The 18,021-nt window shown below is 44.0% G+C and overlaps 53 non-coding genes across 53 annotated transcripts; all 53 read left to right on the forward strand.

The window, feature by feature from the left end:
• Window positions 1-134: 134 nt before the first annotated feature.
• On the forward strand, window positions 135-253 carry LOC133812531 (5S ribosomal RNA). Its single transcript, XR_009883971.1, has one exon. It is a non-coding gene; the product is annotated as a 5S ribosomal RNA (ribosomal RNA).
• A 221-nt stretch (window positions 254-474) lies between these two features.
• LOC133812532 (5S ribosomal RNA) lies at window positions 475-593 on the forward strand. Its single transcript, XR_009883972.1, has one exon. It is a non-coding gene; the product is annotated as a 5S ribosomal RNA (ribosomal RNA).
• Window positions 594-814: 221 nt separating this feature from the next.
• On the forward strand, window positions 815-933 carry LOC133812426 (5S ribosomal RNA). The gene has a single exon (XR_009883873.1). It is a non-coding gene; the product is annotated as a 5S ribosomal RNA (ribosomal RNA).
• A 220-nt stretch (window positions 934-1,153) lies between these two features.
• On the forward strand, window positions 1,154-1,272 carry LOC133812427 (5S ribosomal RNA). The gene has a single exon (XR_009883874.1). It is a non-coding gene; the product is annotated as a 5S ribosomal RNA (ribosomal RNA).
• Window positions 1,273-1,492: 220 nt separating this feature from the next.
• On the forward strand, window positions 1,493-1,611 carry LOC133812428 (5S ribosomal RNA). Its single transcript, XR_009883875.1, has one exon. It is a non-coding gene; the product is annotated as a 5S ribosomal RNA (ribosomal RNA).
• Window positions 1,612-1,831: 220 nt separating this feature from the next.
• On the forward strand, window positions 1,832-1,950 carry LOC133812484 (5S ribosomal RNA). The gene has a single exon (XR_009883927.1). It is a non-coding gene; the product is annotated as a 5S ribosomal RNA (ribosomal RNA).
• Window positions 1,951-2,170: 220 nt separating this feature from the next.
• On the forward strand, window positions 2,171-2,289 carry LOC133812429 (5S ribosomal RNA). The gene has a single exon (XR_009883876.1). It is a non-coding gene; the product is annotated as a 5S ribosomal RNA (ribosomal RNA).
• Window positions 2,290-2,509: 220 nt separating this feature from the next.
• On the forward strand, window positions 2,510-2,628 carry LOC133812430 (5S ribosomal RNA). The gene has a single exon (XR_009883877.1). It is a non-coding gene; the product is annotated as a 5S ribosomal RNA (ribosomal RNA).
• A 220-nt stretch (window positions 2,629-2,848) lies between these two features.
• On the forward strand, window positions 2,849-2,967 carry LOC133812433 (5S ribosomal RNA). Its single transcript, XR_009883879.1, has one exon. It is a non-coding gene; the product is annotated as a 5S ribosomal RNA (ribosomal RNA).
• A 221-nt stretch (window positions 2,968-3,188) lies between these two features.
• On the forward strand, window positions 3,189-3,307 carry LOC133812482 (5S ribosomal RNA). Its single transcript, XR_009883925.1, has one exon. It is a non-coding gene; the product is annotated as a 5S ribosomal RNA (ribosomal RNA).
• Window positions 3,308-3,529: 222 nt separating this feature from the next.
• On the forward strand, window positions 3,530-3,648 carry LOC133812434 (5S ribosomal RNA). The gene has a single exon (XR_009883880.1). It is a non-coding gene; the product is annotated as a 5S ribosomal RNA (ribosomal RNA).
• A 220-nt stretch (window positions 3,649-3,868) lies between these two features.
• LOC133812435 (5S ribosomal RNA) lies at window positions 3,869-3,987 on the forward strand. Its single transcript, XR_009883881.1, has one exon. It is a non-coding gene; the product is annotated as a 5S ribosomal RNA (ribosomal RNA).
• A 220-nt stretch (window positions 3,988-4,207) lies between these two features.
• On the forward strand, window positions 4,208-4,326 carry LOC133812436 (5S ribosomal RNA). The gene has a single exon (XR_009883882.1). It is a non-coding gene; the product is annotated as a 5S ribosomal RNA (ribosomal RNA).
• A 220-nt stretch (window positions 4,327-4,546) lies between these two features.
• LOC133812437 (5S ribosomal RNA) lies at window positions 4,547-4,665 on the forward strand. The gene has a single exon (XR_009883883.1). It is a non-coding gene; the product is annotated as a 5S ribosomal RNA (ribosomal RNA).
• A 219-nt stretch (window positions 4,666-4,884) lies between these two features.
• LOC133812438 (5S ribosomal RNA) lies at window positions 4,885-5,003 on the forward strand. The gene has a single exon (XR_009883884.1). It is a non-coding gene; the product is annotated as a 5S ribosomal RNA (ribosomal RNA).
• Window positions 5,004-5,223: 220 nt separating this feature from the next.
• Window positions 5,224-5,342, forward strand: LOC133812439 (5S ribosomal RNA). Its single transcript, XR_009883885.1, has one exon. It is a non-coding gene; the product is annotated as a 5S ribosomal RNA (ribosomal RNA).
• Window positions 5,343-5,562: 220 nt separating this feature from the next.
• On the forward strand, window positions 5,563-5,681 carry LOC133812440 (5S ribosomal RNA). The gene has a single exon (XR_009883886.1). It is a non-coding gene; the product is annotated as a 5S ribosomal RNA (ribosomal RNA).
• A 221-nt stretch (window positions 5,682-5,902) lies between these two features.
• Window positions 5,903-6,021, forward strand: LOC133812441 (5S ribosomal RNA). The gene has a single exon (XR_009883887.1). It is a non-coding gene; the product is annotated as a 5S ribosomal RNA (ribosomal RNA).
• A 221-nt stretch (window positions 6,022-6,242) lies between these two features.
• Window positions 6,243-6,361, forward strand: LOC133812442 (5S ribosomal RNA). Its single transcript, XR_009883888.1, has one exon. It is a non-coding gene; the product is annotated as a 5S ribosomal RNA (ribosomal RNA).
• Window positions 6,362-6,581: 220 nt separating this feature from the next.
• Window positions 6,582-6,700, forward strand: LOC133812444 (5S ribosomal RNA). The gene has a single exon (XR_009883890.1). It is a non-coding gene; the product is annotated as a 5S ribosomal RNA (ribosomal RNA).
• Window positions 6,701-6,920: 220 nt separating this feature from the next.
• Window positions 6,921-7,039, forward strand: LOC133812445 (5S ribosomal RNA). Its single transcript, XR_009883891.1, has one exon. It is a non-coding gene; the product is annotated as a 5S ribosomal RNA (ribosomal RNA).
• Window positions 7,040-7,260: 221 nt separating this feature from the next.
• Window positions 7,261-7,379, forward strand: LOC133812446 (5S ribosomal RNA). Its single transcript, XR_009883892.1, has one exon. It is a non-coding gene; the product is annotated as a 5S ribosomal RNA (ribosomal RNA).
• Window positions 7,380-7,599: 220 nt separating this feature from the next.
• Window positions 7,600-7,718, forward strand: LOC133812448 (5S ribosomal RNA). Its single transcript, XR_009883893.1, has one exon. It is a non-coding gene; the product is annotated as a 5S ribosomal RNA (ribosomal RNA).
• Window positions 7,719-7,938: 220 nt separating this feature from the next.
• Window positions 7,939-8,057, forward strand: LOC133812449 (5S ribosomal RNA). Its single transcript, XR_009883894.1, has one exon. It is a non-coding gene; the product is annotated as a 5S ribosomal RNA (ribosomal RNA).
• A 220-nt stretch (window positions 8,058-8,277) lies between these two features.
• LOC133812450 (5S ribosomal RNA) lies at window positions 8,278-8,396 on the forward strand. Its single transcript, XR_009883895.1, has one exon. It is a non-coding gene; the product is annotated as a 5S ribosomal RNA (ribosomal RNA).
• A 219-nt stretch (window positions 8,397-8,615) lies between these two features.
• On the forward strand, window positions 8,616-8,734 carry LOC133812451 (5S ribosomal RNA). Its single transcript, XR_009883896.1, has one exon. It is a non-coding gene; the product is annotated as a 5S ribosomal RNA (ribosomal RNA).
• Window positions 8,735-8,954: 220 nt separating this feature from the next.
• LOC133812452 (5S ribosomal RNA) lies at window positions 8,955-9,073 on the forward strand. Its single transcript, XR_009883897.1, has one exon. It is a non-coding gene; the product is annotated as a 5S ribosomal RNA (ribosomal RNA).
• Window positions 9,074-9,292: 219 nt separating this feature from the next.
• Window positions 9,293-9,411, forward strand: LOC133812453 (5S ribosomal RNA). The gene has a single exon (XR_009883898.1). It is a non-coding gene; the product is annotated as a 5S ribosomal RNA (ribosomal RNA).
• Window positions 9,412-9,632: 221 nt separating this feature from the next.
• LOC133812454 (5S ribosomal RNA) lies at window positions 9,633-9,751 on the forward strand. The gene has a single exon (XR_009883899.1). It is a non-coding gene; the product is annotated as a 5S ribosomal RNA (ribosomal RNA).
• A 221-nt stretch (window positions 9,752-9,972) lies between these two features.
• Window positions 9,973-10,091, forward strand: LOC133812456 (5S ribosomal RNA). Its single transcript, XR_009883901.1, has one exon. It is a non-coding gene; the product is annotated as a 5S ribosomal RNA (ribosomal RNA).
• A 220-nt stretch (window positions 10,092-10,311) lies between these two features.
• On the forward strand, window positions 10,312-10,430 carry LOC133812457 (5S ribosomal RNA). The gene has a single exon (XR_009883902.1). It is a non-coding gene; the product is annotated as a 5S ribosomal RNA (ribosomal RNA).
• A 220-nt stretch (window positions 10,431-10,650) lies between these two features.
• On the forward strand, window positions 10,651-10,769 carry LOC133812458 (5S ribosomal RNA). The gene has a single exon (XR_009883903.1). It is a non-coding gene; the product is annotated as a 5S ribosomal RNA (ribosomal RNA).
• A 220-nt stretch (window positions 10,770-10,989) lies between these two features.
• LOC133812459 (5S ribosomal RNA) lies at window positions 10,990-11,108 on the forward strand. The gene has a single exon (XR_009883904.1). It is a non-coding gene; the product is annotated as a 5S ribosomal RNA (ribosomal RNA).
• A 220-nt stretch (window positions 11,109-11,328) lies between these two features.
• On the forward strand, window positions 11,329-11,447 carry LOC133812460 (5S ribosomal RNA). Its single transcript, XR_009883905.1, has one exon. It is a non-coding gene; the product is annotated as a 5S ribosomal RNA (ribosomal RNA).
• Window positions 11,448-11,667: 220 nt separating this feature from the next.
• On the forward strand, window positions 11,668-11,786 carry LOC133812461 (5S ribosomal RNA). The gene has a single exon (XR_009883906.1). It is a non-coding gene; the product is annotated as a 5S ribosomal RNA (ribosomal RNA).
• A 220-nt stretch (window positions 11,787-12,006) lies between these two features.
• LOC133812462 (5S ribosomal RNA) lies at window positions 12,007-12,125 on the forward strand. The gene has a single exon (XR_009883907.1). It is a non-coding gene; the product is annotated as a 5S ribosomal RNA (ribosomal RNA).
• A 221-nt stretch (window positions 12,126-12,346) lies between these two features.
• On the forward strand, window positions 12,347-12,465 carry LOC133812464 (5S ribosomal RNA). Its single transcript, XR_009883908.1, has one exon. It is a non-coding gene; the product is annotated as a 5S ribosomal RNA (ribosomal RNA).
• Window positions 12,466-12,686: 221 nt separating this feature from the next.
• LOC133812465 (5S ribosomal RNA) lies at window positions 12,687-12,805 on the forward strand. The gene has a single exon (XR_009883909.1). It is a non-coding gene; the product is annotated as a 5S ribosomal RNA (ribosomal RNA).
• Window positions 12,806-13,025: 220 nt separating this feature from the next.
• LOC133812466 (5S ribosomal RNA) lies at window positions 13,026-13,144 on the forward strand. The gene has a single exon (XR_009883910.1). It is a non-coding gene; the product is annotated as a 5S ribosomal RNA (ribosomal RNA).
• A 220-nt stretch (window positions 13,145-13,364) lies between these two features.
• LOC133812468 (5S ribosomal RNA) lies at window positions 13,365-13,483 on the forward strand. The gene has a single exon (XR_009883912.1). It is a non-coding gene; the product is annotated as a 5S ribosomal RNA (ribosomal RNA).
• A 220-nt stretch (window positions 13,484-13,703) lies between these two features.
• Window positions 13,704-13,822, forward strand: LOC133812469 (5S ribosomal RNA). The gene has a single exon (XR_009883913.1). It is a non-coding gene; the product is annotated as a 5S ribosomal RNA (ribosomal RNA).
• A 220-nt stretch (window positions 13,823-14,042) lies between these two features.
• On the forward strand, window positions 14,043-14,161 carry LOC133812470 (5S ribosomal RNA). The gene has a single exon (XR_009883914.1). It is a non-coding gene; the product is annotated as a 5S ribosomal RNA (ribosomal RNA).
• Window positions 14,162-14,380: 219 nt separating this feature from the next.
• LOC133812481 (5S ribosomal RNA) lies at window positions 14,381-14,499 on the forward strand. The gene has a single exon (XR_009883924.1). It is a non-coding gene; the product is annotated as a 5S ribosomal RNA (ribosomal RNA).
• A 219-nt stretch (window positions 14,500-14,718) lies between these two features.
• On the forward strand, window positions 14,719-14,837 carry LOC133812471 (5S ribosomal RNA). Its single transcript, XR_009883915.1, has one exon. It is a non-coding gene; the product is annotated as a 5S ribosomal RNA (ribosomal RNA).
• A 219-nt stretch (window positions 14,838-15,056) lies between these two features.
• Window positions 15,057-15,175, forward strand: LOC133812472 (5S ribosomal RNA). Its single transcript, XR_009883916.1, has one exon. It is a non-coding gene; the product is annotated as a 5S ribosomal RNA (ribosomal RNA).
• A 219-nt stretch (window positions 15,176-15,394) lies between these two features.
• Window positions 15,395-15,513, forward strand: LOC133812425 (5S ribosomal RNA). Its single transcript, XR_009883872.1, has one exon. It is a non-coding gene; the product is annotated as a 5S ribosomal RNA (ribosomal RNA).
• A 220-nt stretch (window positions 15,514-15,733) lies between these two features.
• On the forward strand, window positions 15,734-15,852 carry LOC133812473 (5S ribosomal RNA). The gene has a single exon (XR_009883917.1). It is a non-coding gene; the product is annotated as a 5S ribosomal RNA (ribosomal RNA).
• A 220-nt stretch (window positions 15,853-16,072) lies between these two features.
• On the forward strand, window positions 16,073-16,191 carry LOC133812485 (5S ribosomal RNA). Its single transcript, XR_009883928.1, has one exon. It is a non-coding gene; the product is annotated as a 5S ribosomal RNA (ribosomal RNA).
• A 219-nt stretch (window positions 16,192-16,410) lies between these two features.
• Window positions 16,411-16,529, forward strand: LOC133812474 (5S ribosomal RNA). The gene has a single exon (XR_009883918.1). It is a non-coding gene; the product is annotated as a 5S ribosomal RNA (ribosomal RNA).
• Window positions 16,530-16,748: 219 nt separating this feature from the next.
• LOC133812475 (5S ribosomal RNA) lies at window positions 16,749-16,867 on the forward strand. The gene has a single exon (XR_009883919.1). It is a non-coding gene; the product is annotated as a 5S ribosomal RNA (ribosomal RNA).
• Window positions 16,868-17,087: 220 nt separating this feature from the next.
• Window positions 17,088-17,206, forward strand: LOC133812476 (5S ribosomal RNA). Its single transcript, XR_009883920.1, has one exon. It is a non-coding gene; the product is annotated as a 5S ribosomal RNA (ribosomal RNA).
• Window positions 17,207-17,425: 219 nt separating this feature from the next.
• Window positions 17,426-17,544, forward strand: LOC133812477 (5S ribosomal RNA). Its single transcript, XR_009883921.1, has one exon. It is a non-coding gene; the product is annotated as a 5S ribosomal RNA (ribosomal RNA).
• A 220-nt stretch (window positions 17,545-17,764) lies between these two features.
• On the forward strand, window positions 17,765-17,883 carry LOC133812480 (5S ribosomal RNA). Its single transcript, XR_009883923.1, has one exon. It is a non-coding gene; the product is annotated as a 5S ribosomal RNA (ribosomal RNA).
• The last annotated feature ends 138 nt before the right edge of the window (window positions 17,884-18,021 follow it).

Genomic DNA, 18,021 nt, shown 5'->3' on the forward strand with positions numbered 1-18,021 from the left:
TTATTTCGTTTTCCTTGAGGGGTTAATACCGTGGTCACTAACAAGCAGCGAATAAGAAGTTCCTAGTCAATCCGGGGGAGAAAAGGGAGGACACACGCGCTCGCTATAAATGAATATTGCGGAACAAACATTCCGGGTGCGATCATACCAGCACTAATGCACCGGATCCCATCAGAACTCCGCAGTTAAGCGTGCTTGGGCGAGAGTAGTACTAGGATGGGTGACCTCCTGGGAAGTCCTCGTGTTGCACCCCTGAAGACATCATTTTTTTTTTTCCCTTTAAAAATCCACCTACGGCTCAAAAGTTTGTATTTTTTGTTTTAAATCTTTAAAAACTCATTTATTTCGTTTTCCTTGAGGGGTTAATACCGTGGTCACTAACAAGCAGCGAATAAGAAGTTCCTAGTCAATCCGGGGGAGAAAAGGGAGGACACACGCGCTCGCTATAAATGAATATTGCGGAACAAACATTCCGGGTGCGATCATACCAGCACTAATGCACCGGATCCCATCAGAACTCCGCAGTTAAGCGTGCTTGGGCGAGAGTAGTACTAGGATGGGTGACCTCCTGGGAAGTCCTCGTGTTGCACCCCTGAAAACATCATTTTTTTTTTTCCCTTTAAAAATCCACCTACGGCTCAAAAGTTTGTATTTTTTGTTTTAAATCTTTAAAAACTCATTTATTTCGTTTTCCTTGAGGGGTTAATACCGTGGTCACTAACAAGCAGCGAATAAGAAGTTCCTAGTCAATCCGGGGGAGAAAAGGGAGGACACACGCGCTCGCTATAAATGAATATTGCGGAACAAACATTCCGGGTGCGATCATACCAGCACTAATGCACCGGATCCCATCAGAACTCCGCAGTTAAGCGTGCTTGGGCGAGAGTAGTACTAGGATGGGTGACCTCCTGGGAAGTCCTCGTGTTGCACCCCTGAAAACATCATTTTTTTTTTCCCTTTAAAAATCCACCTACGGCTCAAAAGTTTGTATTTTTTGTTTTAAATCTTTAAAAACTCATTTATTTCGTTTTCCTTGAGGGGTTAATACCGTGGTCACTAACAAGCAGCGAATAAGAAGTTCCTAGTCAATCCGGGGGAGAAAAGGGAGGACACACGCGCTCGCTATAAATGAATATGGCGGAACAAACATTCCGGGTGCGATCATACCAGCACTAATGCACCGGATCCCATCAGAACTCCGCAGTTAAGCGTGCTTGGGCGAGAGTAGTACTAGGATGGGTGACCTCCTGGGAAGTCCTCGTGTTGCACCCCTGAAAACATCATTTTTTTTTTCCCTTTAAAAATCCACCTACGGCTCAAAAGTTTGTATTTTTTGTTTTAAATCTTTAAAAACTCATTTATTTCGTTTTCCTTGAGGGGTTAATACCGTGGTCACTAACAAGCAGCGAATAAGAAGTTCCTAGTCAATCCGGGGGAGAAAAGGGAGGACACACGCGCTCGCTATAAATGAATATTGCGGAACAAACATTCCGGGTGCGATCATACCAGCACTAATGCACCGGATCCCATCAGAACTCCGCAGTTAAGCGTGCTTGGGCGAGAGTAGTACTAGGATGGGTGACCTCCTGGGAAGTCCTCGTGTTGCACCCCTGAAAACATCATTTTTTTTTTCCCTTTAAAAATCCACCTACGGCTCAAAAGTTTGTATTTTTTGTTTTAAATCTTTAAAAACTCATATATTTCGTTTTCCTTGAGGGGTTAATACCGTGGTCACTAACAAGCAGCGAATAAGAAGTTCCTAGTCAATCCGGGGGAGAAAAGGGAGGACACACGCGCTCGCTATAAATGAATATTGCGGACCAAACATTCCGGGTGCGATCATACCAGCACTAATGCACCGGATCCCATCAGAACTCCGCAGTTAAGCGTGCTTGGGCGAGAGTAGTACTAGGATGGGTGAACTCCTGGGAAGTCCTCGTGTTGCACCCCTGAAAACATCATTTTTTTTTTCCCTTTAAAAATCCACCTACGGCTCAAAAGTTTGTATTTTTTGTTTTAAATCTTTAAAAACTCATTTATTTCGTTTTCCTTGAGGGGTTAATACCGTGGTCACTAACAAGCAGCGAATAAGAAGTTCCTAGTCAATCCGGGGGAGAAAAGGGAGGACACACGCGCTCGCTATAAATGAATATTGCGGACCAAACATTCCGGGTGCGATCATACCAGCACTAATGCACCGGATCCCATCAGAACTCCGCAGTTAAGCGTGCTTGGGCGAGAGTAGTACTAGGATGGGTGACCTCCTGGGAAGTCCTCGTGTTGCACCCCTGAAAACATCATTTTTTTTTTCCCTTTAAAAATCCACCTACGGCTCAAAAGTTTGTATTTTTTGTTTTAAATCTTTAAAAACTCATTTATTTCGTTTTCCTTGAGGGGTTAATACCGTGGTCACTAACAAGCAGCGAATAAGAAGTTCCTAGTCAATCCGGGGGAGAAAAGGGAGGACACACGCGCTCGCTATAAATGAATATTGCGGACCAAACATTCCGGGTGCGATCATACCAGCACTAATGCACCGGATCCCATCAGAACTCCGCAGTTAAGCGTGCTTGGGCGAGAGTAGTACTAGGATGGGTGACCTCCTGGGAAGTCCTCGTGTTGCACCCCTGAAAACATCATTTTTTTTTTCCCTTTAAAAATCCACCTACGGCTCAAAAGTTTGTATTTTTTGTTTTAAATCTTTAAAAACTCATTTATTTCGTTTTCCTTGAGGGGTTAATACCGTGGTCACTAACAAGCAGCGAATAAGAAGTTCCTAGTCAATCCGGGGGAGAAAAGGGAGGACACACGCGCTCGCTATAAATGAATATTGCGGAACAAACATTCCGGGTGCGATCATACCAGCACTAATGCACCGGATCCCATCAGAACTCCGCAGTTAAGCGTGCTTGGGCGAGAGTAGTACTAGGATGGGTGACCTCCTGGGAAGTCCTCGTGTTGCACCCCTGAAGACATCATTTTTTTTTTTCCCTTTAAAAATCCACCTACGGCTCAAAAGTTTGTATTTTTTGTTTTAAATCTTTAAAAACTCATTTATTTCGTTTTCCTTGAGGGATTAATACCGTGGTCACTAACAAGCAGCGAATAAGAAGTTCCTAGTCAATCCGGGGGAGAAAAGGGAGGACACACGCGCTCGCTATAAATGAATATTGCGGAACAAACATTCCGGGTGCGATCATACCAGCACTAATGCACCGGATCCCATCAGAACTCTGCAGTTAAGCGTGCTTGGGCGAGAGTAGTACTAGGATGGGTGACCTCCTGGGAAGTCCTCGTGTTGCACCCCTGAAGACATCATTTTTTTTTTTTCCCTTTAAAAATCCACCTACGGCTCAAAAGTTTGTATTTTTTGTTTTAAATCTTTAAAAACTCATTTATTTCGTTTTCCTTGAGGGATTAATACCGTGGTCACTAACAAGCAGCGAATAAGAAGTTCCTAGTCAATCCGGGGGAGAAAAGGGAGGACACACGCGCTCGCTATAAATGAATATTGCGGACCAAACATTCCGGGTGCGATCATACCAGCACTAATGCACCGGATCCCATCAGAACTCCGCAGTTAAGCGTGCTTGGGCGAGAGTAGTACTAGGATGGGTGACCTCCTGGGAAGTCCTCGTGTTGCACCCCTGAAAACATCATTTTTTTTTTCCCTTTAAAAATCCACCTACGGCTCAAAAGTTTGTATTTTTTGTTTTAAATCTTTAAAAACTCATTTATTTCGTTTTCCTTGAGGGGTTAATACCGTGGTCACTAACAAGCAGCGAATAAGAAGTTCCTAGTCAATCCGGGGGAGAAAAGGGAGGACACACGCGCTCGCTATAAATGAATATTGCGGAACAAACATTCCGGGTGCGATCATACCAGCACTAATGCACCGGATCCCATCAGAACTCCGCAGTTAAGCGTGCTTGGGCGAGAGTAGTACTAGGATGGGTGACCTCCTGGGAAGTCCTCGTGTTGCACCCCTGAAAACATCATTTTTTTTTTCCCTTTAAAAATCCACCTACGGCTCAAAAGTTTGTATTTTTTGTTTTAAATCTTTAAAAACTCATTTATTTCGTTTTCCTTGAGGGGTTAATACCGTGGTCACTAACAAGCAGCGAATAAGAAGTTCCTAGTCAATCCGGGGGAGAAAAGGGAGGACAAACGAGTTGGCTATAAATGAATATTGCGGAACAAACATTCCGGGTGCGATCATACCAGCACTAATGCACCGGATCCCATCAGAACTCCGCAGTTAAGCGTGCTTGGGCGAGAGTAGTACTAGGATGGGTGACCTCCTGGGAAGTCCTCGTGTTGCACCCCTGAAAACATCATTTTTTTTTTCCCTTTAAAAATCCACCTACGGCTCAAAAGTTTGTATTTTTTGTTTTAAATCTTTAAAAACTCATATATTTCGTTTTCCTTGAGGGGTTAATACCGTGGTCACTAACAAGCAGCGAATAAGAAGTTCCTAGTCAATCCGGGGGAGAAAAGGGAGGACACACGCGCTCGCTATAAATGAATATTGCGGACCAAACATTCCGGGTGCGATCATACCAGCACTAATGCACCGGATCCCATCAGAACTCCGCAGTTAAGCGTGCTTGGGCGAGAGTAGTACTAGGATGGGTGACCTCCTGGGAAGTCCTCGTGTTGCACCCCTGAAAACATCATTTTTTTTTCCCTTTAAAAATCCACCTACGGCTCAAAAGTTTGTATTTTTTGTTTTAAATCTTTAAAAACTCATTTATTTCGTTTTCCTTGAGGGGTTAATACCGTGGTCACTAACAAGCAGCGAATAAGAAGTTCCTAGTCAATCCGGGGGAGAAAAGGGAGGACACACGCGCTCGCTATAAATGAATATTGCGGACCAAACATTCCGGGTGCGATCATACCAGCACTAATGCACCGGATCCCATCAGAACTCCGCAGTTAAGCGTGCTTGGGCGAGAGTAGTACTAGGATGGGTGACCTCCTGGGAAGTCCTCGTGTTGCACCCCTGAAAACATCATTTTTTTTTTCCCTTTAAAAATCCACCTACGGCTCAAAAGTTTGTATTTTTTGTTTTAAATCTTTAAAAACTCATTTATTTCGTTTTCCTTGAGGGGTTAATACCGTGGTCACTAACAAGCAGCGAATAAGAAGTTCCTAGTCAATCCGGGGGAGAAAAGGGAGGACACACGCGCTCGCTATAAATGAATATTGCGGACCAAACATTCCGGGTGCGATCATACCAGCACTAATGCACCGGATCCCATCAGAACTCCGCAGTTAAGCGTGCTTGGGCGAGAGTAGTACTAGGATGGGTGACCTCCTGGGAAGTCCTCGTGTTGCACCCCTGAAAACATCATTTTTTTTTTCCCTTTAAAAATCCACCTACGGCTCAAAAGTTTGTATTTTTTGTTTTAAATCTTTAAAAACTCATTTATTTCGTTTTCCTTGAGGGGTTAATACCGTGGTCACTAACAAGCAGCGAATAAGAAGTTCCTAGTCAATCCGGGGGAGAAAAGGGAGGACACACGCGCTCGCTATAAATGAATATTGCGGAACAAACATTCCGGGTGCGATCATACCAGCACTAATGCACCGGATCCCATCAGAACTCCGCAGTTAAGCGTGCTTGGGCGAGAGTAGTACTAGGATGGGTGACCTCCTGGGAAGTCCTCGTGTTGCACCCCTGAAGACATCATTTTTTTTTTTCCCTTTAAAAATCCACCTACGGCTCAAAAGTTTGTATTTTTTGTTATAAATCTTTAAAAACTCATTTATTTCGTTTTCCTTGAGGGATTAATACCGTGGTCACTAACAAGCAGCGAATAAGAAGTTCCTAGTCAATCCGGGGGAGAAAAGGGAGGACACACGCGCTCGCTATAAATGAATATTGCGGACCAAACATTCCGGGTGCGATCATACCAGCACTAATGCACCGGATCCCATCAGAACTCCGCAGTTAAGCGTGCTTGGGCGAGAGTAGTACTAGGATGGGTGACCTCCTGGGAAGTCCTCGTGTTGCACCCCTGAAGACATCATTTTTTTTTTTCCCTTTAAAAATCCACCTACGGCTCAAAAGTTTGTATTTTTTGTTTTAAATCTTTAAAAACTCATTTATTTCGTTTTCCTTGAGGGATTAATACCGTGGTCACTAACAAGCAGCGAATAAGAAGTTCCTAGTCAATCCGGGGGAGAAAAGGGAGGACACACGCGCTCGCTATAAATGAATATTGCGGAACAAACATTCCGGGTGCGATCATACCAGCACTAATGCACCGGATCCCATCAGAACTCCGCAGTTAAGCGTGCTTGGGCGAGAGTAGTACTAGGATGGGTGACCTCCTGGGAAGTCCTCGTGTTGCACCCCTGAAAACATCATTTTTTTTTTCCCTTTAAAAATCCACCTACGGCTCAAAAGTTTGTATTTTTTGTTATAAATCTTTAAAAACTCATTTATTTCGTTTTCCTTGAGGGATTAATACCGTGGTCACTAACAAGCAGCGAATAAGAAGTTCCTAGTCAATCCGGGGGAGAAAAGGGAGGACACACGCGCTCGCTATAAATGAATATTGCGGACCAAACATTCCGGGTGCGATCATACCAGCACTAATGCACCGGATCCCATCAGAACTCCGCAGTTAAGCGTGCTTGGGCGAGAGTAGTACTAGGATGGGTGACCTCCTGGGAAGTCCTCGTGTTGCACCCCTGAAGACATCATTTTTTTTTTCCCTTTAAAAATCCACCTACGGCTCAAAAGTTTGTATTTTTTGTTTTAAATCTTTAAAAACTCATTTATTTCGTTTTCCTTGAGGGGTTAATACCGTGGTCACTAACAAGCAGCGAATAAGAAGTTCCTAGTCAATCCGGGGGAGAAAAGGGAGGACACACGCGCTCGCTATAAATGAATATTGCGGACCAAACATTCCGGGTGCGATCATACCAGCACTAATGCACCGGATCCCATCAGAACTCCGCAGTTAAGCGTGCTTGGGCGAGAGTAGTACTAGGATGGGTGACCTCCTGGGAAGTCCTCGTGTTGCACCCCTGAAGACATCATTTTTTTTTTTCCCTTTAAAAATCCACCTACGGCTCAAAAGTTTGTATTTTTTGTTTTAAATCTTTAAAAACTCATTTATTTCGTTTTCCTTGAGGGATTAATACCGTGGTCACTAACAAGCAGCGAATAAGAAGTTCCTAGTCAATCCGGGGGAGAAAAGGGAGGACACACGCGCTCGCTATAAATGAATATTGCGGACCAAACATTCCGGGTGCGATCATACCAGCACTAATGCACCGGATCCCATCAGAACTCCGCAGTTAAGCGTGCTTGGGCGAGAGTAGTACTAGGATGGGTGACCTCCTGGGAAGTCCTCGTGTTGCACCCCTGAAAACATCATTTTTTTTTTCCCTTTAAAAATCCACCTACGGCTCAAAAGTTTGTATTTTTTGTTTTAAATCTTTAAAAACTCATTTATTTCGTTTTCCTTGAGGGGTTAATACCGTGGTCACTAACAAGCAGCGAATAAGAAGTTCCTAGTCAATCCGGGGGAGAAAAGGGAGGACACACGCGCTCGCTATAAATGAATATTGCGGAACAAACATTCCGGGTGCGATCATACCAGCACTAATGCACCGGATCCCATCAGAACTCCGCAGTTAAGCGTGCTTGGGCGAGAGTAGTACTAGGATGGGTGACCTCCTGGGAAGTCCTCGTGTTGCACCCCTGAAAACATCATTTGTTTTTTCCCTTTAAAAATCCACCTACGGCTCAAAAGTTTGTATTTTTTGTTTTAAATCTTTAAAAACTCATTTATTTCGTTTTCCTTGAGGGGTTAATACCGTGGTCACTAACAAGCAGCGAATAAGAAGTTCCTAGTCAATCCGGGGGAGAAAAGGGAGGACAAACGAGTTGGCTATAAATGAATATTGCGGAACAAACATTCCGGGTGCGATCATACCAGCACTAATGCACCGGATCCCATCAGAACTCCGCAGTTAAGCGTGCTTGGGCGAGAGTAGTACTAGGATGGGTGACCTCCTGGGAAGTCCTCGTGTTGCACCCCTGAAAACATCATTTTTTTTTTCCCTTTAAAAATCCACCTACGGCTCAAAAGTTTGTATTTTTTGTTTTAAATCTTTAAAAACTCATATATTTCGTTTTCCTTGAGGGGTTAATACCGTGGTCACTAACAAGCAGCGAATAAGAAGTTCCTAGTCAATCCGGGGGAGAAAAGGGAGGACACACGCGCTCGCTATAAATGAATATTGCGGACCAAACATTCCGGGTGCGATCATACCAGCACTAATGCACCGGATCCCATCAGAACTCCGCAGTTAAGCGTGCTTGGGCGAGAGTAGTACTAGGATGGGTGACCTCCTGGGAAGTCCTCGTGTTGCACCCCTGAAAACATCATTTTTTTTTCCCTTTAAAAATCCACCTACGGCTCAAAAGTTTGTATTTTTTGTTTTAAATCTTTAAAAACTCATTTATTTCGTTTTCCTTGAGGGGTTAATACCGTGGTCACTAACAAGCAGCGAATAAGAAGTTCCTAGTCAATCCGGGGGAGAAAAGGGAGGACACACGCGCTCGCTATAAATGAATATTGCGGACCAAACATTCCGGGTGCGATCATACCAGCACTAATGCACCGGATCCCATCAGAACTCCGCAGTTAAGCGTGCTTGGGCGAGAGTAGTACTAGGATGGGTGACCTCCTGGGAAGTCCTCGTGTTGCACCCCTGAAAACATCATTTTTTTTTTCCCTTTAAAAATCCACCTACGGCTCAAAAGTTTGTATTTTTTGTTTTAAATCTTTAAAAACTCATTTATTTCGTTTTCCTTGAGGGGTTAATACCGTGGTCACTAACAAGCAGCGAATAAGAAGTTCCTAGTCAATCCGGGGGAGAAAAGGGAGGACACACGCGCTCGCTATAAATGAATATTGCGGACCAAACATTCCGGGTGCGATCATACCAGCACTAATGCACCGGATCCCATCAGAACTCCGCAGTTAAGCGTGCTTGGGCGAGAGTAGTACTAGGATGGGTGACCTCCTGGGAAGTCCTCGTGTTGCACCCCTGAAAACATCATTTTTTTTTCCCTTTAAAAATCCACCTACGGCTCAAAAGTTTGTATTTTTTGTTTTAAATCTTTAAAAACTCATTTATTTCGTTTTCCTTGAGGGGTTAATACCGTGGTCACTAACAAGCAGCGAATAAGAAGTTCCTAGTCAATCCGGGGGAGAAAAGGGAGGACACACGCGCTCGCTATAAATGAATATTGCGGAACAAACATTCCGGGTGCGATCATACCAGCACTAATGCACCGGATCCCATCAGAACTCCGCAGTTAAGCGTGCTTGGGCGAGAGTAGTACTAGGATGGGTGACCTCCTGGGAAGTCCTCGTGTTGCACCCCTGAAGACATCATTTTTTTTTTTCCCTTTAAAAATCCACCTACGGCTCAAAAGTTTGTATTTTTTGTTATAAATCTTTAAAAACTCATTTATTTCGTTTTCCTTGAGGGATTAATACCGTGGTCACTAACAAGCAGCGAATAAGAAGTTCCTAGTCAATCCGGGGGAGAAAAGGGAGGACACACGCGCTCGCTATAAATGAATATTGCGGACCAAACATTCCGGGTGCGATCATACCAGCACTAATGCACCGGATCCCATCAGAACTCCGCAGTTAAGCGTGCTTGGGCGAGAGTAGTACTAGGATGGGTGACCTCCTGGGAAGTCCTCGTGTTGCACCCCTGAAGACATCATTTTTTTTTTTCCCTTTAAAAATCCACCTACGGCTCAAAAGTTTGTATTTTTTGTTTTAAATCTTTAAAAACTCATTTATTTCGTTTTCCTTGAGGGATTAATACCGTGGTCACTAACAAGCAGCGAATAAGAAGTTCCTAGTCAATCCGGGGGAGAAAAGGGAGGACACACGCGCTCGCTATAAATGAATATTGCGGAACAAACATTCCGGGTGCGATCATACCAGCACTAATGCACCGGATCCCATCAGAACTCCGCAGTTAAGCGTGCTTGGGCGAGAGTAGTACTAGGATGGGTGACCTCCTGGGAAGTCCTCGTGTTGCACCCCTGAAAACATCATTTTTTTTTTCCCTTTAAAAATCCACCTACGGCTCAAAAGTTTGTATTTTTTGTTATAAATCTTTAAAAACTCATTTATTTCGTTTTCCTTGAGGGATTAATACCGTGGTCACTAACAAGCAGCGAATAAGAAGTTCCTAGTCAATCCGGGGGAGAAAAGGGAGGACACACGCGCTCGCTATAAATGAATATTGCGGACCAAACATTCCGGGTGCGATCATACCAGCACTAATGCACCGGATCCCATCAGAACTCCGCAGTTAAGCGTGCTTGGGCGAGAGTAGTACTAGGATGGGTGACCTCCTGGGAAGTCCTCGTGTTGCACCCCTGAAGACATCATTTTTTTTTTCCCTTTAAAAATCCACCTACGGCTCAAAAGTTTGTATTTTTTGTTTTAAATCTTTAAAAACTCATTTATTTCGTTTTCCTTGAGGGGTTAATACCGTGGTCACTAACAAGCAGCGAATAAGAAGTTCCTAGTCAATCCGGGGGAGAAAAGGGAGGACACACGCGCTCGCTATAAATGAATATTGCGGACCAAACATTCCGGGTGCGATCATACCAGCACTAATGCACCGGATCCCATCAGAACTCCGCAGTTAAGCGTGCTTGGGCGAGAGTAGTACTAGGATGGGTGACCTCCTGGGAAGTCCTCGTGTTGCACCCCTGAAAACATCATTTTTTTTTTCCCTTTAAAAATCCACCTACGGCTCAAAAGTTTGTATTTTTTGTTTTAAATCTTTAAAAACTCATTTATTTCGTTTTCCTTGAGGGGTTAATACCGTGGTCACTAACAAGCAGCGAATAAGAAGTTCCTAGTCAATCCGGGGGAGAAAAGGGAGGACACACGCGCTCGCTATAAATGAATATTGCGGAACAAACATTCCGGGTGCGATCATACCAGCACTAATGCACCGGATCCCATCAGAACTCCGCAGTTAAGCGTGCTTGGGCGAGAGTAGTACTAGGATGGGTGACCTCCTGGGAAGTCCTCGTGTTGCACCCCTGAAGACATCATTTTTTTTTTCCCTTTAAAAATCCACCTACGGCTCAAAAGTTTGTATTTTTTGTTTTAAATCTTTAAAAACTCATTTATTTCGTTTTCCTTGAGGGGTTAATACCGTGGTCACTAACAAGCAGCGAATAAGAAGTTCCTAGTCAATCCGGGGGAGAAAAGGGAGGACACACGCGCTCGCTATAAATGAATATTGCGGAACAAACATTCCGGGTGCGATCATACCAGCACTAATGCACCGGATCCCATCAGAACTCCGCAGTTAAGCGTGCTTGGGCGAGAGTAGTACTAGGATGGGTGACCTCCTGGGAAGTCCTCGTGTTGCACCCCTGAAAACATCATTTTTTTTTTCCCTTTAAAAATCCACCTACGGCTCAAAAGTTTGTATTTTTTGTTTTAAATCTTTAAAAACTCATTTATTTCGTTTTCCTTGAGGGGTTAATACCGTGGTCACTAACAAGCAGCGAATAAGAAGTTCCTAGTCAATCCGGGGGAGAAAAGGGAGGACACACGCGCTCGCTATAAATGAATATTGCGGAACAAACATTCCGGGTGCGATCATACCAGCACTAATGCACCGGATCCCATCAGAACTCCGCAGTTAAGCGTGCTTGGGCGAGAGTAGTACTAGGATGGGTGACCTCCTGGGAAGTCCTCGTGTTGCACCCCTGAAGACATCATTTTTTTTTTCCCTTTAAAAATCCACCTACGGCTCAAAAGTTTGTATTTTTTTTTTTAAATCTTTAAAAACTCATTTATTTCGTTTTCCTTGAGGGATTAATACCGTGGTCACTAACAAGCAGCGAATAAGAAGTTCCTAGTCAATCCGGGGGAGAAAAGGGAGGACACACGCGCTCGCTATAAATGAATATTGCGGAACAAACATTCCGGGTGCGATCATACCAGCACTAATGCACCGGATCCCATCAGAACTCCGCAGTTAAGCGTGCTTGGGCGAGAGTAGTACTAGGATGGGTGACCTCCTGGGAAGTCCTCGTGTTGCACCCCTGAAGACATCATTTTTTTTTTTCCCTTTAAAAATCCACCTACGGCTCAAAAGTTTGTATTTTTTGTTATAAATCTTTAAAAACTCATTTATTTCGTTTTCCTTGAGGGATTAATACCGTGGTCACTAACAAGCAGCGAATAAGAAGTTCCTAGTCAATCCGGGGGAGAAAAGGGAGGACACACGCGCTCGCTATAAATGAATATTGCGGACCAAACATTCCGGGTGCGATCATACCAGCACTAATGCACCGGATCCCATCAGAACTCCGCAGTTAAGCGTGCTTGGGCGAGAGTAGTACTAGGATGGGTGACCTCCTGGGAAGTCCTCGTGTTGCACCCCTGAAGACATCATTTTTTTTTTTCCCTTTAAAAATCCACCTACGGCTCAAAAGTTTGTATTTTTTGTTTTAAATCTTTAAAAACTCATTTATTTCGTTTTCCTTGAGGGATTAATACCGTGGTCACTAACAAGCAGCGAATAAGAAGTTCCTAGTCAATCCGGGGGAGAAAAGGGAGGACACACGCGCTCGCTATAAATGAATATTGCGGAACAAACATTCCGGGTGCGATCATACCAGCACTAATGCACCGGATCCCATCAGAACTCCGCAGTTAAGCGTGCTTGGGCGAGAGTAGTACTAGGATGGGTGACCTCCTGGGAAGTCCTCGTGTTGCACCCCTGAAAACATCATTTTTTTTTTCCCTTTAAAAATCCACCTACGGCTCAAAAGTTTGTATTTTTTGTTATAAATCTTTAAAAACTCATTTATTTCGTTTTCCTTGAGGGATTAATACCGTGGTCACTAACAAGCAGCGAATAAGAAGTTCCTAGTCAATCCGGGGGAGAAAAGGGAGGACACACGCGCTCGCTATAAATGAATATTGCGGACCAAACATTCCGGGTGCGATCATACCAGCACTAATGCACCGGATCCCATCAGAACTCCGCAGTTAAGCGTGCTTGGGCGAGAGTAGTACTAGGATGGGTGACCTCCTGGGAAGTCCTCGTGTTGCACCCCTGAAGACATCATTTTTTTTTTCCCTTTAAAAATCCACCTACGGCTCAAAAGTTTGTATTTTTTGTTTTAAATCTTTAAAAACTCATTTATTTCGTTTTCCTTGAGGGGTTAATACCGTGGTCACTAACAAGCAGCGAATAAGAAGTTCCTAGTCAATCCGGGGGAGAAAAGGGAGGACACACGCGCTCGCTATAAATGAATATTGCGGACCAAACATTCCGGGTGCGATCATACCAGCACTAATGCACCGGATCCCATCAGAACTCCGCAGTTAAGCGTGCTTGGGCGAGAGTAGTACTAGGATGGGTGACCTCCTGGGAAGTCCTCGTGTTGCACCCCTGAAAACATCATTTTTTTTTTCCCTTTAAAAATCCACCTACGGCTCAAAAGTTTGTATTTTTTGTTTTAAATCTTTAAAAACTCATTTATTTCGTTTTCCTTGAGGGGTTAATACCGTGGTCACTAACAAGCAGCGAATAAGAAGTTCCTAGTCAATCCGGGGGAGAAAAGGGAGGACACACGCGCTCGCTATAAATGAATATTGCGGAACAAACATTCCGGGTGCGATCATACCAGCACTAATGCACCGGATCCCATCAGAACTCCGCAGTTAAGCGTGCTTGGGCGAGAGTAGTACTAGGATGGGTGACCTCCTGGGAAGTCCTCGTGTTGCACCCCTGAAGACATCATTTTTTTTTTCCCTTTAAAAATCCACCTACGGCTCAAAAGTTTGTATTTTTTGTTTTAAATCTTTAAAAACTCATTTATTTCGTTTTCCTTGAGGGGTTAATACCGTGGTCACTAACAAGCAGCGAATAAGAAGTTCCTAGTCAATCCGGGGGAGAAAAGGGAGGACACACGCGCTCGCTATAAATGAATATTGCGGAACAAACATTCCGGGTGCGATCATACCAGCACTAATGCACCGGATCCCATCAGAACTCCGCAGTTAAGCGTGCTTGGGCGAGAGTAGTACTAGGATGGGTGACCTCCTGGGAAGTCCTCGTGTTGCACCCCTGAAAACATCATTTTTTTTTCCCTTTAAAAATCCACCTACGGCTCAAAAGTTTGTATTTTTTGTTTTAAATCTTTAAAAACTCATTTATTTCGTTTTCCTTGAGGGGTTAATACCGTGGTCACTAACAAGCAGCGAATAAGAAGTTCCTAGTCAATCCGGGGGAGAAAAGGGAGGACACACGCGCTCGCTATAAATGAATATTGCGGAACAAACATTCCGGGTGCGATCATACCAGCACTAATGCACCGGATCCCATCAGAACTCCGCAGTTAAGCGTGCTTGGGCGAGAGTAGTACTAGGATGGGTGACCTCCTGGGAAGTCCTCGTGTTGCACCCTTGAAAACATCATTTTTTTTTCCCTTTAAAAATCCACCTACGGCTCAAAAGTTTGTATTTTTTGTTTTAAATCTTTAAAAACTCATATATTTCGTTTTCCTTGAGGGGTTAATACCGTGGTCACTAACAAGCAGCGAATAAGAAGTTCCTAGTCAATCCGGGGGAGAAAAGGGAGGACACACGCGCTCGCTATAAATGAATATTGCGGACCAAACATTCCGGGTGCGATCATACCAGCACTAATGCACCGGATCCCATCAGAACTCCGCAGTTAAGCGTGCTTGGGCGAGAGTAGTACTAGGATGGGTGACCTCCTGGGAAGTCCTCGTGTTGCACCCCTGAAAACATCATTTTTTTTTCCCTTTAAAAATCCACCTACGGCTCAAAAGTTTGTATTTTTTGTTTTAAATCTTTAAAAACTCATTTATTTCGTTTTCCTTGAGGGGTTAATACCGTGGTCACTAACAAGCAGCGAATAAGAAGTTCCTAGTCAATCCGGGGGAGAAAAGGGAGGACACACGCGCTCGCTATAAATGAATATTGCGGACCAAACATTCCGGGTGCGATCATACCAGCACTAATGCACCGGATCCCATCAGAACTCCGCAGTTAAGCGTGCTTGGGCGAGAGTAGTACTAGGATGGGTGACCTCCTGGGAAGTCCTCGTGTTGCACCCCTGAAAACATCATTTTTTTTTTCCCTTTAAAAATCCACCTACGGCTCAAAAGTTTGTATTTTTTGTTTTAAATCTTTAAAAACTCATTTATTTCGTTTTCCTTGAGGGTTAATACCGTGGTCACTAACAAGCAGCGAATAAGAAGTTCCTAGTCAATCCGGGGGAGAAAAGGGAGGACACACGCGCTCGCTATAAATGAATATTGCGGACCAAACATTCCGGGTGCGATCATACCAGCACTAATGCACCGGATCCCATCAGAACTCCGCAGTTAAGCGTGCTTGGGCGAGAGTAGTACTAGGATGGGTGACCTCCTGGGAAGTTCTCGTGTTGCACCCCTGAAAACATCATTTTTTTTTTCCCTTTAAAAATCCACCTACGGCTCAAAAGTTTGTATTTTTTGTTTTAAATCTTTAAAAACTCATTTATTTCGTTTTCCTTGAGGGGTTAATACCGTGGTCACTAACAAGCAGCGAATAAGAAGTTCCTAGTCAATCCGGGGGAGAAAAGGGAGGACACACGCGCTCGCTATAAATGAATATTGCGGAACAAACATTCCGGGTGCGATCATACCAGCACTAATGCACCGGATCCCATCAGAACTCCGCAGTTAAGCGTGCTTGGGCGAGAGTAGTACTAGGATGGGTGACCTCCTGGGAAGTCCTCGTGTTGCACCCCTGAAGACATCATTTTTTTTTTCCCTTTAAAAATCCACCTACGGCTCAAAAGTTTGTATTTTTTGTTTTAAATCTTTAAAAACTCATTTATTTCGTTTTCCTTGAGGGATTAATACCGTGGTCACTAACAAGCAGCGAATAAGAAGTTCCTAGTCAATCCGGGGGAGAAAAGGGAGGACACACGCGCTCGCTATAAATGAATATTGCGGACCAAACATTCCGGGTGCGATCATACCAGCACTAATGCACCGGATCCCATCAGAACTTCGCAGTTAAGCGTGCTTGGGAGAGAGTAGTACTAGGATGGGTGACCTCCTGGGAAGTCCTCGTGTTGCACCCCTGAAAACATCATTTTTTTTTTCCCTTTAAAATCCACCTACGGCTCAAAAGTTTGTATTTTTTGTTTTAAATCTTTAAAAACTCATTTATTTCGTTTTCCTTGAGGGGTTAATACCGTGGTCACTAACAAGCAGCGAATAAGAAGTTCCTAGTCAATCTGGGGGAGAAAAGGGAGGACACACGCGCTCGCTATAAATGAATATTGCGGAACAAACATTCCGGGTGCGATCATACCAGCACTAATGCACCGGATCCCATCAGAACTCCGCAGTTAAGCGTGCTTGGGCGAGAGTAGTACTAGGATGGGTGACCTCCTGGGAAGTCCTCGTGTTGCACCCCTGAAAACATCATTTTTTTTTCCCTTTAAAAATCCACCTACGGCTCAAAAGTTTGTATTTTTTGTTTTAAATCTTTAAAAACTCATTTATTTCGTTTTCCTTGAGGGGTTAATACCGTGGTCACTAACAAGCAGCGAATAAGAAGTTCCTAGTCAATCCGGGGGAGAAAAGGGAGGACACACGCGCTCGCTATAAATGAATATTGCGGACCAAACATTCCGGGTGCGATCATACCAGCACTAATGCACCGGATCCCATCAGAACTCCGCAGTTAAGCGTGCTTGGGCGAGAGTAGTACTAGGATGGGTGACCTCCTGGGAAGTCCTCGTGTTGCACCCCTGAAAACATATCATTTTTTTTCCCTTTAAAAATCCACCTACGGCTCAAAAGTTTGTATTTTTTGTTTTAAATCTTTAAAAACTCATTTATTTCGTTTTCCTTGAGGGGTTAATACCGTGGTCACTAACAAGCAGCGAATAAGAAGTTCCTAGTCAATCCGGGGGAGAAAAGGGAGGACACACGCGCTCGCTATAAATGAATATTGCGGACCAAACATTCCGGGTGCGATCATACCAGCACTAATGCACCGGATCCCATCAGAACTCCGCAGTTAAGCGTGCTTGGGCGAGAGTAGTACTAGGATGGGTGACCTCCTGGGAAGTCCTCGTGTTGCACCCCTGAAGACATCATTTTTTTTTCCCTTTAAAAATCCACCTACGGCTCAAAAGTTTGTATTTTTTGTTTTAAATCTTTAAAAACTCATTTATTTCGTTTTCCTTGAGGGGTTAATACCGTGGTCACTAACAAGCAGCGAATAAGAAGTTCCTAGTCAATCCGGGGGAGAAAAGGGAGGACACACGCGCTCGCTATAAATGAATATTGCGGACCAAACATTCCGGGTGCGATCATACCAGCACTAATGCACCGGATCCCATCAGAACTCCGCAGTTAAGCGTGCTTGGGCGAGAGTAGTACTAGGATGGGTGACCTCCTGGGAAGTCCTCGTGTTGCACCCCTGAAGACATCATTTTTTTTTTCCCTTTAAAAATCCACCTACGGCTCAAAAGTTTGTATTTTTTGTTTTAAATCTTTAAAAACTCATTTATTTCGTTTTCCTTGAGGGGTTAATACCGTGGTCACTAACAAGCAGCGAATAAGAAGTTCCTAGTCAATCCGGGGGAGAAAAGGGAGGACACACGCGCTCGCTATAAATGAATATTGCGGAACAAACATTCCGGGTGCGATCATACCAGCACTAATGCACCGGATCCCATCAGAACTCCGCAGTTAAGCGTGCTTGGGCGAGAGTAGTACTAGGATGGGTGACCTCCTGGGAAGTCCTCGTGTTGCACCCCTGAAAACATCATTTTTTTTTTCCCTTTAAAAATCCACCTACGGCTCAAAAGTTTGTATTTTTTGTTTTAAATCTTTAAAAACTCATATATTTCGTTTCCTTGAGGGGTTAATACCGTGGTCACTAACAAGCAGCGAAT

The sequence above is a fragment of the Humulus lupulus genome, unplaced genomic scaffold (genome assembly GCF_963169125.1).
Source record: "Humulus lupulus unplaced genomic scaffold, drHumLupu1.1 SCAFFOLD_444, whole genome shotgun sequence".
Lineage (NCBI taxonomy): Eukaryota > Viridiplantae > Streptophyta > Magnoliopsida > Rosales > Cannabaceae > Humulus > Humulus lupulus.